At 41.5% G+C, this 18,785-nt stretch overlaps 1 pseudogene; it reads left to right on the top strand.

Moving 5' to 3' along the window:
• The first annotated feature begins 514 nt into the window (after nt 1-514).
• On the top strand, nt 515-13,833 carry LOC111979601 (retinoid isomerohydrolase-like; annotated as a pseudogene).
• The last annotated feature ends 4,952 nt before the right edge of the window (nt 13,834-18,785 follow it).

Here is an 18,785-nt window from a genome sequence, read left to right as displayed (position 1 = left end):
TCTAATTGAGAACCATATTAGGTACCCAAACCAACATAGAAACAGAAAACATAGACTGCCCACCCAAACTCACGTCCTGACCAGCTAACACATACAAAAACTAACAGAAAACAGGTCAGGAACGTGACACCAATGCGGTGTGATCATTGTAAAGCTTTTGGTCATGTAGCAAGTGTTTGCAGAAGGGAGAAGCCGAGATATCCAAGTTGTGGAAAGTATCATATTATGTGATAAAAGTGATGAATATGTGACATGTTGCAATTGTGGTGGGAACCAGGAAGCCACGTCTTCTGATTGCCCCACAAGGGTTAAAGAGGATGAGGCGACCAAAGTCAGGGTTGAACAGAGCATTTCATATGCAGCAGCTGTGAAAAGGGTTGAGGGTTTGAATGGTGCACCAGAAGAGTCCATGGTGGTGGATAGGCCTACACTGCAAGATGCAGAGGTTGCCTTTCACCAGCAGGATTCGTACTTTTTAAAGATTAAGAGGGTGGACCTTGTGGCATTTATAGCTATGGTAATTAATGGCACTGCCAAGGTGGAGATCCAGGAAGATAGAAATCATAGTGAGATATGGGGCTGAAAGATTTCTCAGCAAAGGAGTTACATGGAATATTGGCACAAGCCATACCACTCTCTCAGGTCATAGTGCCTGAGAAGAGAGATATGGAACACTAAAAGAAGGTAGAAGTGGGAGTTTTGTTTGTTTTGGCAATGTACTATTTTTATTAGAGTGGATTAAGTTAGTTTCACTATTACGTATGAACTTATTTATTTAAAAAATGTTTTCAAACCGTSCAATTGGTGGCGACAATACACCTTTTTGGGTGTAGTCCGCCATAAATCACACAGAATATGAAGAAGAAGAAGACAAATAAAAAGAAGATCAGGCTCCAGGGAAGCGAAACGATTCGTTGTTTGTGGAAAGCCGCTGTCTTCGGCTTCCACGGTTTGTGACATGCGACCAGCGTTGATTGCCATGCTCCTCTTGCTGTGCTCCTTCGACTACCCTATCAGATGGGGGAGGAGAGGCAGGAGATGGCTCCCCTGGCAAACGAACCCCGGGCAGCACCGGCCAGTCGGATAACGACAAACAACAAGACGGAGATGCATCCAAATGCCGTCTAGCCACCGGCGTAGAAAAGGTAAACATTCCACTCTGCGTTTTCCCAAGTTTCTTACGTAGGCTGTTGACCTGCGTGATCAAGGAAGCCACCTCAAGCKTATTATCCTCGGCAAGCAAACAATTGCCGCATTGGAACTCTGAGTGATCCAGTTTGTCCTGAAACAAAGAGTAGTAGATACAGCTCCTACAGTGCTGGAACCGTTCATTTACCTCTCCAGACAAAGAGGGCTCTGTTGGAAAACTCATCATCTGGGACTTACTTTGTTAGCTTGATGGCTAACGTTAGTAACTTAGCTAGGTTAGCGGCTCTTTCAAATAGACTTTAACCTGTCAGTTAAGCAGGATTCCGGGACAAGAAAAAGCGGTCCTAGCTGCTAAAAGCCAACCGTGCAGCTGCGCACTATGACGACGTTGGATCACGCACTCTGATGACGTCTATGACATGTATTGAATGTAACTGTGGGGGGAAATACTGCTGTTGGTGATAACACATTTATGTGCATGGATAACATGCTGACAACCTGCGCACATCCAGTCCCCAACTCAGGCTATTACCTTACGCCCCGACACTCCAGTCAAGCCCCAGGGGAAAAAGATGAGAGGGCAAGAGGGTATGTCACTTCTTGAGATGCTAAATAATATTATGATGCTTTTGACAGCAAAGATAGATGAAAGGGCAGATGGCTTGGAGGGCACGGTTAGGAGGAATACAATGAAAAATTAGGCAATAAAAACATCTGTTCTCTTCATCTCTGGAGAAGTGAAAACCCTCAAAAGTGACACGAAGAAGGTGAAAGTTAAGGAAAATGAAAAGAAGGTGGCTGAACTCAGGCTTAAGGTGAATGAGGTGGAGAGATACCAGTGCAGGTGGAACCTAAAGGCTTCATGGAATTCCAGAGCAGGTGGGTGAGGACATCAAACGCAGAGTWGTTGACATCTGTGGAGCTGTCATTCCCCAATCAAAAGCAAAACTTCAGGAAAATGTAGACATCGTTCATCGTTTGGGAAGACTCTAGGATCATCCGGTTCACCAACAGATCTACACGGGATCTTCTCTGGAGGCGAGAAAAGAACTGCAAGTTCCTCATCAAGCAAAAATTAAGGTTCACGGAGGATCTGACCTCTGCGGACAAAGAGACTTGGGAGAAACTGGTGGCTGCAGCTCTAAAGGCAGGGAAAACCTAATTCTTTGTCGAGCAAGATCATTGATGGGAAAGAAATGTGGCCAAATCTAACTCGGAGAGAACAGTAGAGAAGTCTAAAAGGAACTGAAATCTGAATTATAAAAGTGTTTGTTTATTTAGTTGAAAGAGTAAACGTGAGAGAGCAGGAGGACAGTAGTTTGAGAATAAAACTGTGGGCAGAGAGTAGTCTGAATTGGGTTCTGGAGGTATACTCCAACTCACACATTGCACTCATATGCCAGCCATGAGTGTTCCAAACCAGTGAGATCACATCCCCAGTATGCTTGAGAGCTACACTGGCTGGTTTCTCCTGTGAAGACTGCTCACAATGGACAATATTCTCTGTGCACTCACTCACCCAGAGAGGGTGATGCTGTAACGGTTCTCTTCGTCCTCCTCTGATGAGGAGTAAGAAATGTCGGACCAATGCGCAGCGTGGTATGTGTCCATAATATTTTTAATGAAATATCACTGGACACAGAAAAATAAAAGGAACAAGAGAATAAATTAAAACCGAACACAGTCCCGTATGGAACAACAACTGATACAGAAAATAAACACCCACGCAACACAGGTGGAAAAAGGCTACCTAAGTATGATTCCAAATCAGAGACAACTAACGACACCTGCCTCTGATTGAGAATCCTACAAGGCCAAACGAAAAAACCAACATAGAAAAACGAACATAGATACCCACCCAACCTCACGCCCTGACCATCCTAAAACAAAGAAATAACAAAAGAACTTAGGTCAGAACATGACCTGCTAGGATAGTCATTGGCTCCTGTCTCAGACCTTCCCCAAGGTGATTGGTTAAGTGACTAGCACTCTGCATGTGACCTCTACGATGAGCTTCCACCCACAGAAACAGAGACAGGGTAGATGTTGTTATATAGTGCCACAGCAGCCTCGACCTTATCTATTACGGTTTTACAACTACTTTGAAAAGTACCTTTTAAAAAGAATCATAATTTTACATATGATCATTTTTTCATCAACAATCCCACCTAGGTACAGTTGTCTTGTTTGTGTCTGTAACAAAATCATACAAACTAGAGTGAAGAATTCTGGGAATACAAATCAGGACAGCTAAGATCAGTCATAAAGGATAGTTCTGGATTTGCAATGAGGCCTTGATCTTTGGGTAGAGTAGTCTAATAGTAACTGAAATTTGAATAGTAAAAGTGTTTGTTTATTTAGTTGAAAAGAGAAACGTGAGAGAGCGGGGGACAATAGTTTGAGAATAAAACTGAGGGCAGAGAGTAGTCTGAATTGGGTTCTGGAGGTATACTCCAACATCGCACTCATATGCCAGCCATGAGTGTTTCCAAACCAGTGAGGTCACATCCACCAGTAGTGCTTGAGAGCTACACTGGCTGGTTTCTCCTGTGAAGACAGCTCACAATGGACCATATTCTCTGTGCACTCATTCACCCAGAGAGGGTGATGCCCTGCTAGGCAGTCATTGGCTCTGCTCAGACCTTCCCCAAGGTGATTGGTTAAGTGACTAGCACTCTGCATGTGACCTCTACGATGAGCTTCCACAACAGAAACAGAGACAGGGTAGATGTTGTTATATAGTGCCACAGCAGCCTCGACCTTATCTATTACGGTTTTACAACTACTTTGAAAAGTACCTTTTAAAAAGAATCATGGGCAGAGTATTATTTTACATATGATCATTTTTGTTAATCAACAATCCCACCTAGGTACAGTTGTCTGTGTTTGTGTCTGTAACAAAATCATACAAACTAGAGTGAAGAATTCTGGGAATACGCAAATCAGGACAGCTAAGATCAGTCATTAAAGGGATAGTTGGATTTGGCAATGAGGCCCTTGATCTTTGGGTAGAGTAGTCTAATAGTAACTGAAATTTGAATAGAAAAGTGTTTGTTTATTTAGTTGAAAGAGGAAACGTGAGAGAGCGGGGACAATAGTTTGAGAATAAAACTGGGGCAGAGAGTAGTCTGAATTGGGTTCTGGAGGTATACTCCAACATCGCACTCATATGCCAGCCATGAGTGTTTCCAAACCAGTGAGGTCACATCCACCAGTAGTGCTTGAGAGCTACACTGGCTGGTTTCTCCTGTGAAGACAGCTCACAATGGACCATATTCTCTGTGCACTCATTCACCCAGAGAGGGTGATGCCCTGCTAGGGCAGTCATTGGCTCCTGTCTCAGACCTTCCCCAAGGTGATTGGTTAAGTGACTAGCACTCTGCATGTGACCTCTACGATGAGCTTCCACCCACAGAAACAGAGACAGGGTAGATGTTGTTATATAGTGCCACAGCAGCCTCGACCTTATCTATTACGGTTTTACAACTACTTTGAAAAGTACCTTTTAAAAAGAATCATGGGCAGAGTATATATTTTACATATGATCATTTTTGTTAATCAACAATCCCACCTAGGTACAGTTGTCTGTGTTTGTGTCTGTAACAAAATCATACAAACTAGAGTGAAGAATTCTGGGAATACGCAAATCAGGACAGCTAAGATCAGTCATTAAAGGGATAGTTCTGGATTTGGAATGAGGCCTTGATCTTTGGGTAGAGTAGTCTAATAGTAACTGAAATTTGAATAGTAAAAGTGTTTGTTTATTTAGTTGAAAGAGAAACGTGGAGAGAGCGGGGGACAATAGTTTGAGAATAAAACTGGGCAGAGAGTAGTCTGAATTGGGTTCTGGAGGTATACTCCAACATCGCACTCATATGCCAGCCATGAGTGTTTCCAAACCAGTGAGGTCACATCCACCAGTAGTGCTTGAGAGCTACACTGGCTGGTTTCTCCTGTGAAGACAGCTCACAATGGACCATATTCTCTGTGCACTCATTCACCCAGAGAGGGTGATGCCCTGCTAGGGAGTCATTGGCTCCTGTCTCAGACTTCCCCAAGGTGATTGGTTAAGTGACTAGCACTCTGCATGTGACCTCTACGATGAGCTTCCACCACAGAAACAGAGACAGGGTAGATGTTTGTATATAGTGCCACAGCAGCCTCGACCTTATCTATTACGGTTTTACAACTACTTTGAAAAGTACCTTTTAAAAAGAATCATGGGCAGAGTATATATTTTACATATGATCATTTTTGTTAATCAACAATCCACCTAGGTACAGTTGTCTGTGTTTGTGTCTGTAACAAAATCATACAAACTAGAGTGAAGAATTCTGGGAATACGCAAATCAGGACAGCTAAGATCAGTCATTAAAGGGATAGTTCTGGATTGGCAATGAGGCCCTTGATCTTTGGGTAGAGTAGTCTAATAGTAACTGAAATTTGAATAGTAAAAGTGTTTGTTTATTTAGTTGAAAGAGGAAACGTGAGAGAGCGGGGACAATAGTTTGAGAATAAAACTGAGGGCAGAGAGTAGTCTGAATTGGGTCTGGAGGTATACTCCAACTCGCACTCATATGCCAGCCATGAGTGTTTCCAACACGTGAGGTCACATCCACCAGTAGTGCTTGAGAGCTACACTGGCTGTCTCCTGTGAAGACAGCTCACAATGGACCATATTCTCTGTGCACTCATTCACCCAGAGAGGGTGATGCCCTGCTAGGGCAGTCATTGGCTCCTGTCTCAGACCTTCCSCAAGGTGATTGGTTAAGTGACTAGCACTCTGCATGTGACCTCTACGATGAGCTTCCACMCACAGAAAYAGAGACAGGGTAGATGTTGTTATATAGTGCCACAGCAGCCTCGACCTTATCTATTACGGTTTTACAAMTACWTTGAAAAGTACCYTTTAAAAAGAATCATGGGCAGAGTATATATTTTACATATGATMATTTYTSTTAATCAACAATCCCACCTAGGTACAGTTGTCTGTGTTTGTGTCTGTAACAAAATCATACAAACWAGAGTGAAGAATTCTGGGAATACGCAAATCAGGACAGCTAAGATCAGTCATTAAAGGGATAGTTCTGGATTTGGCAATGAGGCACTTTATCTCCTTCCCCAGAGTCAGATGAATTTGTTGATATCATTTTTCTGTATCTGCGTCCAGTATGAAGGAAGTTAGAGGAAGTTTCGGGAGCCAATGCTAACTTTTGTTAGCGCAATGAGTGGAAGTCTATGGCATGGGCTTGCACTCTAATTCAATTTATGTTCATCCCATGTCATTCTAGTAAGATAGCAGCAGTGTACTATAAGAAAAGAATGTGGTAGTCGTTGTAAAATGTTAATTATACAAAATTGTTATTTTTAAACTGTTCTTTCTTTTTAAACTGTTTAATTATTGGTTAAGAATAATAAAGGATATTTTTTTCAGAACTTCTCCCATCAGAAAGAATATACACACCCAGAGGGGGCACAGGAGCACTTGCCCCCTCAGATTTCTCCAGGTACGGCTGCGATATGACAACAGCCAGTGAAAGTGCAGGTCGCCAAATTCAAAACAACAGAAAATCCCATAATTGAAATTCCTCAAACATACAAGTATTTCACACCATTTTAAAGATACACTTCTTGTTAATCCCACCACAATGTCCGATTTCACATAGGCTTCACAGCGAAAGTACCACAAACGATTATGTTAGGTCAGAGCCAAGTCACAGAAAAACACAGCCATTTTTCCAGCCAAAGAGAGGAGTCACAAAAATCAGAAATAGAGATAGAATTAATCACTAACCTTTGATGATCTTCATCAGATGACACTCATAGGACTTCATGTTACACAATACGTGTATGTTTTGTTCGATAAAGTTCATATTTATATCAAAAAATCTCAGTATACATTGGCGCGTTATGTTCAGTAGTTCCAAAAACAACCGGTGATTTTGCAGAGAGCCACATCAATTTACAGAAATACTCATCATAAATGTTGATGAAAATACAAGTGTTATACATGGAACTTTAGATAAACCTCTCCATAATKCAACCGCTGTGTCAGATTTCAAAAAAGCTTTTCGGGAAAAAGCAAACCATGCAATAATCTGAGTACGGCGCTCAGAGCCCAAACAAGCCAAAAAGATATCCGCCATATTGTGCAGTCAACAGAAGTCAGAAATAACATCATAAATATTCACTTACCTTTAATGATCTTCATCAGMATGCACTCCCAGGAATCCCTGTTCCACAATAAATGTTTGTTTTGTTTGATAATGTCCATAATTTATGTCCAAATAGCTCCTTTTGTTAGCGCGTTTGGTAAACAAATCCAAACTCAGGAAGTGCGTTCACTAGGAGCAGACGAAAAGTCAAAAAGTTCCATTACAGTCTGTAGAAACATGTCAAACGAAGTATAGAATCAATCTTTAGGATGTTTTTAACATAAATCTTCAATAATGTTCCAACCGGAGACTTCCTTTGTCTGTAGAAATGCAATGGAACAGAGCTCGCTCTCACGTGAACGAGCGTGGCCAGCTCGTGGCATTCTCGGGCAGACCTCTGACTCATTCCCCTGTCATTCGGCCTCCCTTCACAGTAGAAGCATCAAACAAGGTTCTAAAGACTGTTGACATCTAGTGGAAGCCTTAGGAAGTGCAACATGACCAATATCCCACTGTATCTTCAATAGGGAATGAGTTGAAAAATGACCAACCTCAGATTTCCCACTTCCTGGTTGGATTTTTTCTCAGGTTTTTGCCTGCCATATGAGTTCTGTTATACTCAGACATCATTCAAATAGTTTTAGAAACTTCAGAGTGTTTTCTATCCAAATATACTAATAATATGCATATATTAGCAACTGGGACTGAGTAGCAGGCAGTTTACTCTGGGCACCTTATTCATCCAAGCTACTCAATACTGCCCCCAGACATAAGAAGTTAAATATATATATTTAAAAAATGTATTATTTATCTGTATCACTACTGTCCACCAAGCAATTTTATGAAGTTGACTTTCACTAGCCCAGATAGGTTCCCAATCTCCCAACCTCATAACTAGCCACCAAKAAGCTATGTCAGGCAATCAATCAAGTTAGAGTAGCTAGCTTGTCTAATTATCTTAGCTTGCATGTCTAGTGACAAGGTTGGTAGACTTTAGACAAGTAAGCAATTATTAAACGTACAAAATAAGACTCACATTTCTTTCAATCTTTTACCCATATTTTTGCAGTGATGCAGAAAAGCATATTTAGTTCGTTTTTGAAAAACGACCAGTTTTTACAGACAGCTCAGTAGGTATGCTTAGATAAACAAAAGGAAAAATAATACAGTGTCAAAATTATGCCGCATACCAATCTGCATCCCACTGCTGGCCTGCTTCTGAAGCTAAGCAGAGTTGGTCCTGGATGGGAGACCAGATGCTGATGGAAGCAGTGTTGGAGTGTCAGTAGGAGACACCCTTTCATCTGGTCCAAGAAAATATCCCAATGCCCCAGGGGGTAGGGTGCTGTCTTTCAGATGGGATGTTAAATGGCTGTCCTGACTCTCTGTGGTCACTTATCATAAGAGTAGTGTTTCTTGCATTTTGCCACCAAGTCATGTTTTGCAGAGGGGTCAAATACTTATTTCCCTCATTAAAATGCAAATCAATTTATAACATTTTTGACATGCGTTTTTCTGGATTTTTWTGTTGTTATCCTGTTTCTCACTGTTCAAATAAACCTACCATTAAAATTATAGACTGATAATTTCTTTGTCAGTGGGCAAACGTACAAAATCAGCAGGGGATCAAATACTTTTTTCTCTCACTCACATTTATTTTATTTTTTTTAAATGGAAGATGTTTGGAACCACCAAGACTCTTCCTATAGCTGGCCGCCTGGCCAAACTGAGCAATTGGGGGAGAAGAGCCTTGGTCAGGGAGGTGACCAAGAACCTGATGGTCACTCTGACAGAGCTCTAGAGTTCCTCTGTTGAGATGGGAGAACCTTCCAGAAGGACAACCATCTCTGCAGCACTCCATCAACCAGGCCTTTTTGGTAGAGTGGCCAGACAGAAGCCACGCCTCAGTAAAAGGCACATGACAGCCTGCTCGGAGTTTGCCAAAAGGCAGCTAAAGACTCTCAGACCATGAGAAACAAGACTCTCTGGTCTGATGAAACTAAGATTGAACTCTTTGGCCTGAATGCCAAGCGTCACGTCTGGAAGAAACCTGGCACCATCCCTACGGGGAAGCGTGGTGGTGGCAGCATCATGCTGTGAAGATGTTTTTCAGCAGCAGGCAGCAGGGACTGGGAGACTAGTCAGGATCGAGGCAAAGATGAACGGACCAAAGTACTGCTCCAGAGCGCTCAGGACCTCGGACTTGGGCTAAGGTTCACCTTCCAACAGGACAACGACACTAAACACAGCCAAGAAAACGCAGGAGTGGCTTCGGGACAAGTCTTTGAATGTCCTTGAGTGGCCAAGCCAGAGCCCGGACTTGAACATCGCCAGAGAGACCTGAAAATAGCTGTGCAGCAACGCTCCCCATCCAACCTGACAGAGCTTGAGAGAATCTTCAGAGAAGACTGGGAGAAACTCCTCAAATACAGGTGTGCCAAGCTTGTAGCGTCATACCCAGGAAGACTCGAGGCTGTAATTGCTGCCAAAGGTGCTAAAGTCAACACTGACACACTGGAGACACTGAAGAAGGTCAAAATTGAGATTCCATCCCCCTGTATTACATTATTCCCAATATATTAGGAACCACAGTGTTTGCATATATTCTCTGTTCTAATTCAACTGACTCAAAAAAACAAGTGTTACCGACTGGTCCACTGATTATAGACAGAAATTGCACTTCTCAATAAGTTAAAACGCATGAATAATGTATAACATGATTCTGAATAACACATTAATAACACTATGACTTTATTTCCCCTCAGGGGGACTGCGTCAACATCAATGGAGTGACAGCCCACTCGCACGGAACAGTGTTCAACATTGGAGACTGCATGGGAAAAGGAGCGTCACTGACCTACAATGTTGTCAGAACACCACCCACACAGAACGCTTGGGCTTGTATACCAAGAAAATAAAAAGTGCACGATATTAATTCAGACTTCATGCACATGTTCCACCTCTTAGTCGATGTTTGAATTAAGCTACAACATGTAAGCAACTTGGCCTTGATATCTTAACATGTTCTGGATTGGAGAACTTGGAACAGTAAGGCAAGTGGAAGGCTTGTGCCCTGATTGCATCTTGTGTTCTTTCCTCAGACCTCATTGAAAAGTCTATGGCTGTGGTGCAATTCCCGAGTGCCAAGAGGTTCAAGCCCTCCTATTTGCACAGGTGGGTCATAATGACATGTCCATCATGTTTATAGTCAAACTTGAGGTCCCTGAAACAGCATAAAGTCTAACATCAACACGCCTCCTGTGTTACAGACTGCAGTGGCAGTTTGTGTAATTGGACTAAGCCATATGTCATATGGTTTCCATATCACCCTTAGTTTTGGCATGTCGTAGAACTACATTGTCTTCGTGAAGACCCCTGTGAAAATCAACCTTAAGTTCCTGGAGCATCCGAGGCGCCAACTACATGTATTGCTTTGAGTCCAATGACGTTATTGGTGTCAGGAAATAAACACTCAATATACTTTGGTTTAAAAGTGACACATTTATATACAGGAACATACAGTAACAGCATACTGTACCTAATCCTGGCACTGAGAACCAAATCATGCATGTGTGCTGTCTCAAGAGACTTCAGCATACCCCACCTGCATTTCACAGACGTGGTTCCACATCGTCAGAAAGGACATTGGAGGAGGACAAGGAGAGTATGTTGACCATAAGTTCAGGGCTGCTCCTATCAACCTGTTTCATCACATCAACACTTACGAGGAACAAGGCTTCGTCGTGGCTGACGTGTGTACATAGAAAGGGTAATGGAACAGCAAAAAATGTCTCTCATAAGCAATGGCAATGTCAGTACACTGGCAAATGTAAATGTGTATATAAAAAGTGATGACGTCATAACTGACTAGATAGTTTATGGAGGGATTTCAGGGGTGGCATACATTTGAAGTGAGTTGCCTTACACGGAACCCAAACCGGCTGCGCGCGTGCGCCATAGTGCATAAATGTATTTTGTCCCCCCACACCAAACGTGATCACGACACGCAGGTTAAAATATCAAAACAAACTCTGAACCAATTATATTAATTTGGGGACAGGTCGAAAAGCATTAAACATTTATGGCAATTTAGCTAGCTAGCTAGCTTGCACTTGCTAGCTAATTGGTCCTATTTAGCTAGCTTGCTGTTGCTAGCTAATTTGTCCTGGGATATAAACATTGAGTTGTTATTTTACCTGAAATGCACAAGGTCCTCTACTCCACCAATTAATCCACACATAAAACGGTCAACCGAATCGTTTCTAGTCATCTCTCCTCCTTCTAGGGTTTTTCTTCTCTTGACTTTATATTGCGATTGGCAACTTTCATAAATTAGGTGCATTACCGGCACTGACCTCGTTTGTCTTTCAGTCACCCGCATGGGTATAACCAATGAGGAGATGGCACATTTGTAGCTGCTTCTATAAACCAATGAGGAGATGGTAGAGGCAGGACTTGCAGCACGATCTGCGTCAGAAATAGAACTGACTTCTATTTTAGCCCTTGGCAACGCAGACGCTCGTTGGTGCGCAACAATTGAATAACATGTATGTCTAAATTTATTTTGCAGTCGTGGTGTAGTCAGCCTGTTAGCAATGTCCWTTTTCAGAATAATTGATTAATGATTCCTAGCCCATGGTCTTTAAACACTGTCTGTTCAAAGGATTATACAACTCATTCTTTATTTTGTTTCCTGGTAGGTTTGAGTTTGTTTACAACTACCTTTGGCTGGCCAACCTGCGCTTCAACTGGGAGGAGGTGAAGAAGGCAGCCACGATGACTCCTCAGCCAGAGGTCAAGAGATAYGTCATCCCACTGGACATCCACAGGGTAAGTTATTCCCTGCCCTGAATGGAAATCCTGAAATGGAAGCTGAAATACGCGAAAGGTGAAACAGCGCCACTGGTCGCCCCAAGCACGTTATTGTTTTTGTTCTGGTTTTGAAACGGAGGACATGAGCATCCAGCTTCGTGAAGAAGAAAAAAATCTTAGTATGTACTATGTTCTATTGCGCTTGCAATAATGTCCGAGGGGTGGGGAAATGCATTTGTTTGAAGTAACGTCTTTGTTATTGTAATATCGCAAACACCACGGATTCCAGCTTTAGAAAAAAAATATTTTTCATTTCCATATGTGTCAATTGTTTTTTACATTCAAGTGCATATGTGCATACCCTGTATTTCCCCTTCTTTTGGATAGCAACATATACYGATTATATGTTCCAGGAGGAGCAGGGAAAGAACCTGATCTGCCTGCCATACACCACGGCAACAGCGGTGATGTGTTCTGATGGGACCATCTGTCTGGAGCCTGAAGCGCTGTTCTCTGGGCCCCGCCAAGCCTTTGAGTTCCTTTAAATCAACTATTAGAAGCACGGTGGGAAGAACTACACATATGCCTACGCCTCAACCACTTCAGGGTTGAGGCGATCCCTGACAGGGTGAGTCATCCTGTTTGCCACAAATCGGTCTTCAAAATCTTCTAACTCTGAGCAGTGAATAGCAGGGGCCATAGCATGTTACCTGAGTGACCATGAGTTTCTGTCTATATATGGTTGTACATCATCAAGCTGAATGTGAAGACCAAAACATGTATGTTAGACCTTGATGAGTCTCTGTCCACTTGCGGCTGTAGATTCAAGTTGAATGTGAAGACCAAGGAGACCTAGGTGTGGAAGGAGCTGGACTCCTACCCCTCAGAGCCTGTTTATGCAAACCCCCGATGGCATGGATGAGGATGATGGTATGTACTGTACTGTTACTGTAGTATACGGTAACAGTTACAGGTATGGTGCAGGGCAAACACATACCCAGTATCTTGTTTGTGTTAGTGTTAGGAAGAGAGTTTAAGAGACTTTAGCTATTTATCCAGGGACAAGGCATTTCAATTTAGTAGAAACATTTTCTCAGCAAAATTGATCAAAAGTGGGGTTACTGTAAAATTTGGTGGGCACTCTATTTTCAAACCTGGACTCAGGGGTAGACGTGACATAGTAAATGTAAATCTGTCTACCTCCATTTAGTATGATATGTTGTGTATTAATTTGTGGATGTCCATCATCCATTTCGTATAATATGGTATGAATTACATTTCGTATGATATGTTACGAACTGCAATGCGTACAATATGCTATGAATATATGATATGTATGATTTGTTACTAACTTCAATTTGTTGTGGCTAACGTTAGCTAGGTGGCTACCGTTACCTACCCTAGGGGTTTGGGGTTAAGGTTTAGGTTAAAGGGTTAACCTTCGTCTTATGTAACCATACCAAACATAACATATCATACTAATTTGAGATTCCCCGATATAATATGTTACGTCTAGTCTATGCACCCAGGCTGTTTTCTAACAACCAGTGTGGTTTTCCAATGACTCACAGGTGTCCTGTTGACCATTGTGGTGGCCCCCGGGGCCCAGAGGCCAGGGTACATGCTGATCCTCAACGCCAAGGACATGTCGGAGATCGKCAGGGCAGAGGTGGAGTGCTCTATGCCTGTCACCTTCCACGGAATGTACAAGCCATAACCTGGCAACAATACTCAGGGCACAAAGACTAGTATTCACCATTCCAAGCTATTCAAACTAACTAAGCACCAACTGTCACTCAACAATAGAACAAACAAATAAACAATGACAAACTATAGGTTACAAATAACTTACAAAAAAAGCCACGTACCTGATCATCTTACATCATGATTTGAAGTCATTTAACTTTGTGAAACCTATGATTTAGTATGGTTGAGYGTTCATTTTGGGGAAAATAGAACCTGCAGGTATCAGGGCATCAGTAGGCTTCTTACAATTATTTCTCTGGGAGCCCACAGACAGCGTACAAGATCAGCGGCACCACAATCATAACAATCTGAATACAATTACTGTGCCAGTGCTGGAAATCAATGACTTTGTTCACAGTGCCATGTCTGTTGAGTACTTCAGGGTTGCAATAATAAAAAATAGAATCAAAACACTGGCCTTGCTTTTGTATGCCAATTATTTTGGGAAAGTTGCATGGTGTAACTAATAATTTGACTATTTTATATTGTATAAAAACACCTCATCCCCTATAGATGCACGTGTAGTGCAGGTACATATATGAAAGCGCTAGTCCCAAAGGCAACAATAAAGTCCCTCTGCTCCATGTCAGTGCTCCTTCATGAAAATAAGATTTGAATACATTCTGAGACCTTGCACCCCAAAACCTTTCTAATGCTGATTGGAACTACTAGTGAAAGGGAAACAAAGACTAGCTGTTGCCATAGAAAATCTGATTAGGTGTATTGTATGCATGCACGACTAAGTCGTTTTGGATAAAAGTGTCTGCTTAATGGCATATRTTATTATGATTGTATTAAGTTTCAAGGAAAAGTACAAACATGTTAGCATGTTGCAACTAGAGTAATTCTTTTGACAGAGCCCATGTTTTGTTTAACGTTGCCTAATGTAATCTTGCCTACGTATCATGACATTAGCCTCGCTAGCCTAAGCTTTTCAGGTGATTGCATTGCAACATTGCTAAACTAATCACACCGATTAATTGATTAATTGGGTCAAACACCTAATCTGAGGAACAAACAGGCATGTTGCTAATCCCTTTTGTAAAAGCACAGATCATGGCCATAAAAGCCTGGCTTTGTACAAAACTGTATGGCCATGTCTTGACAGGCAGCCTAATTCTGATATTTTTTTTCACTAATTGGTCTTCATACCAATCAGATCAGCTCTGAAAAACATCTTATGTGAAAAGATCTTACGTGATTGGTCAAAAGACCAATTAGCGTAAAAAAAAATCTGAATTGGGCTGCCTGTGGCAAGAGACTTTCAAACACCATGGCAACGATAATAACAGCTATAAAAATAAAAAAAAAGGAGCAAGATATACTGTATGTACTGTGTTGATAGAGCTTTAAAGGGGAAATAACATTGTACTACCATCTGGTTTAACTAAAAGATACTATAGTCTCAGAACACATTCAGGGATTACCCAAGTGTGTGCTTTCCGGTTTATTTATTTTTTTACAGATTCAATATGGGGGCTGTTTGGCCTTCCAAAAACCAAGATTACATTTATTTTCAGATTCCTGAACAAAAAAAAGAAGCAAAAGATGTAAAAAAACATTTACTTTTTCCACATTGTTACATTACACCCTTATTCAAAAATGAATTAAATTGTTTTCGCCCCCTCATCAATCTACACACAATACCCCATAATAACAAGCAAAAACTGTTTCTTACATTTTGGCAAATGTATAAAATTTTAAAAACGCATCACATTTACATAAGTATTCAGACCCTTTACTCAGTACTTTGTTGAAGCACCTTTGGCAGCGATTGCAGCCTCCAGTCTTCTTGGGTATGATGCTACAACATTTCCCCCATTCTTCTCTGCAGATCCTCTCAAGCTCTGTCAGGTTGGTCAGGTCTCTCTTAAGATGTTAGATCGGGTTCATGTCCGGGCTCTGGCTGGGCCACTCAAGGACATTCAGAGACTTATACGAAGCCACTCCTGCGTTGTCTTGGCTGTGTCCTTATGGTCGCTCTCCTGTTGTAAGGTGAACCTTGGCCTCAGTCTGAGGTCCTGAGCACTTGGGAGCAGGTTTTCATCAAGGATCTCTGCACTTTGCTCCGTTCATCATTCGCTCGTTCCTGACTAGTCTCCCAGTCCCTGTAGCTGAAAAACATATCGACAGCATGATGTTGCCACCACCATGCTTCACCGTAGGGATGGTGCCAAGTTTCCTGCAGCAGTGTTGCTTGGCATTCAGGCCAAATAGTTCAATCTTGGTTTCATCAGACCAGAGAATATTGTTTCTCACGGTCTGAGAGTCTTTAGGTGGTTTTTGGCAAACTCCAAGCGGGCTGTCATGTGCCTTTTACTGAGAGGTGGCTTCCATCAGGCCACTCTAACCTAAAGAACTGATTGGAGGAGTGCTGCAGAGATGGTTGTCCTTCTGGAAGGTTCTCCCATCTCCACAGARGAACTCTGGAGCTTTGGCAGAGTGACCATCGGCTTCTTGGTCACCTCCCTGACCAAGGCCCTTCTCCCCCGATTGATCAGTTTGGCCAGGCGGCCAGCTCTAGGAAGAGTATTGGTGGTTCCAAACTTCCTCTATTTAAGACTGATGGAGGCCACTGTGTTCTTGGTACCCTTCCCCACATCTGTGCCTTTACAGAATCCTGTCTCGGAGCTCTACGGACAATTCCTTCGACCTCATGTCTTAGTTTTTGCTCTGACATGCACTGTCAACTGTGGGACCTTATATAGACAGGTGTGTGCCTTTCCAAATCATTCCAATTTAATTTACCACAGGTGGAATCCAATCAAGTTGTAGAAACATCTCAAGGATGATCAATGGAAACAGGATGCACCTGAGCTAAACTTTGAGTCTCATAGCAAAGGATCTGAATAACTATTTACAGTTGAAGTTGACATACACTTAGGTTGGAGTCATTAAAACTCGTTTTCAACCACTCCACAAATATCTTGTTAACAAACTATAGTTTTGGCAAGTCGGTTAGGACATCTACTTTGTGCATGACACAAGTAATTTTTCCAACAATTGTTTACAGACAGATTATTTCACTTATAATTCACTGTATCGCAATTCCAGTGGGCCAGAAGTTTACATACACTAAGTCGACTGTGCCTTTAAATAGTTGGAAAATTCCAGAAAATGATGTCATGGCTTTAGAAGCTTCTGATAGGCTAATTGACATAATTTGAGTCAATTGGAGGTGTACCTGTGGATGTATTTCAAGGCCTACCTTCAAACTCAATGCATCTTCGACATCATGGGAAAATTAAAAKAAATCAGCCAAGACCGCAGAAAAAAAATTGTAGACCTCCACAAGTCTGGTTCATCCAAATGCCTGAAGGTACCACGTTCATCTGTACAAACAATAGTACGCAAGTATAAACACCATGGGACCACGCAGCCGTCATACCTGTCTCTTATACACATCTAGATGTGTATAAGAGACAGGACAAACACCATCCCAACCGTGAAGCACGGGGGTGGCAATATCATGTCACAAAATAGATGGCATCATGGGGTAGGAAAATTATGTGGAAATATTGAAGCAACATCTCAAGACATCAGTAAGGAAGTTAATGCTTGGTTGCAAATGGGTCTTCCAAATGGACAATGACCCCAAGCATACTTCCAAAGTTGTGGCAAAATGGCTTAAGGACAACAAAGTCAAGGTATTGGAGTGGCCATCACAAAGCCTTGACCTCAATCCTATAGAAAATTTGTGGGCAGAACTAAAAAAGTGTGTGCGACAAGGAGGCCTACAAACCTGACTCAGTTACACCAGCTCTGTCAGGAGGAATGGGCCAAAAGTCACCCAACTTATTGTGGGAAGCTTGTGGAAGGCTACCCGAAACGTTTGACCCAAGTTAAACAATKTATAGGCAATGCTACYAAATACTAATTGAGTGTATGTAAACTTCTGACCCACTGGGAATGTGATGAAAGAACTAAAAGCTGAAATAAATCATTCTCTCTCCTATTATTGACATTTCACATTCTTAAAATAAAGTGGAGATCCTAACTGACCTAAAACAGGGAATTTTTACTAGGATTAAATGTCAGGAATTGTGAAAAACTGAGTTTAAATGTATTTGGCCAAGTTGTATGTAAACTTCCGACATCAACTGTAAATAAGGTTTTTGTTTTTATATATACATTTGCATAATGTCTAACCCTATAATGACAAAGTGAAAACAGGTTATTGTGTGTAGATTGATGGGGGATTTTTAAAATGTAATCCATTGTAGAATAATGTGGAAAAAGTCAAGTGGTCTGAATACTTTCCAAATGTACAGTAAATCTTCTCCCTCTTGCACTCTATATCTTTGGGACAGAGTTTTGCAGATGCATAGTTAAACCAGTGGAAACTCTAATGGCCAAAACTTTTATCTCCTACAAACACAATGACAAACAATACATCTAAAGGTAGGAGATATACAAACATCCAGTGGTGTAAAGTACTTAAGTAAAAATACTTTAAAGTACTACTTAAGTAGTTTTTGGGGGTATCTGTACTTTAGTATTTATATTTTTGACTACTTTTACTTCGCTACATTCCTAAAAAAAATCATGTATTTTTTACTCCGTGCATTTTACATGACACCCAAAAGTACTCGTTACATCTTGAATGCTTAGCTGGAAAGGAAAATGGTCCAATGCATGCACTTCTCAAGAGAACATCCCTGGTCATCCCTACTGCCTCTGATCTGGCATACTCAATAAGCACAAATGCTTTGTTTTGTAAATTATGTCTGAGTGTGCTCGTCTATCCGTAAAATTAAAAAACAAGAAAATGGTGCCGTCTGGTTTGCTTAATATAAGGAATTTGAAATGATTTATACCTTACATTTGATACTTAAGTATATTTTAGCAATTACATTCATCTTTGGTACTTAAGTATATTTAAAACCAAATACTCTAACTTTTACTCAAGTAGTATTTTACTGG

This window comes from Salvelinus sp. IW2-2015, linkage group LG19, assembly GCF_002910315.2.
Source record: "Salvelinus sp. IW2-2015 linkage group LG19, ASM291031v2, whole genome shotgun sequence".
In the NCBI taxonomy this organism is placed as follows: domain Eukaryota; kingdom Metazoa; phylum Chordata; class Actinopteri; order Salmoniformes; family Salmonidae; genus Salvelinus; species Salvelinus sp. IW2-2015.
Note: the sequence above shows the minus strand (reverse complement) of the source record. Positions and strands in the feature narration are given on the sequence as shown.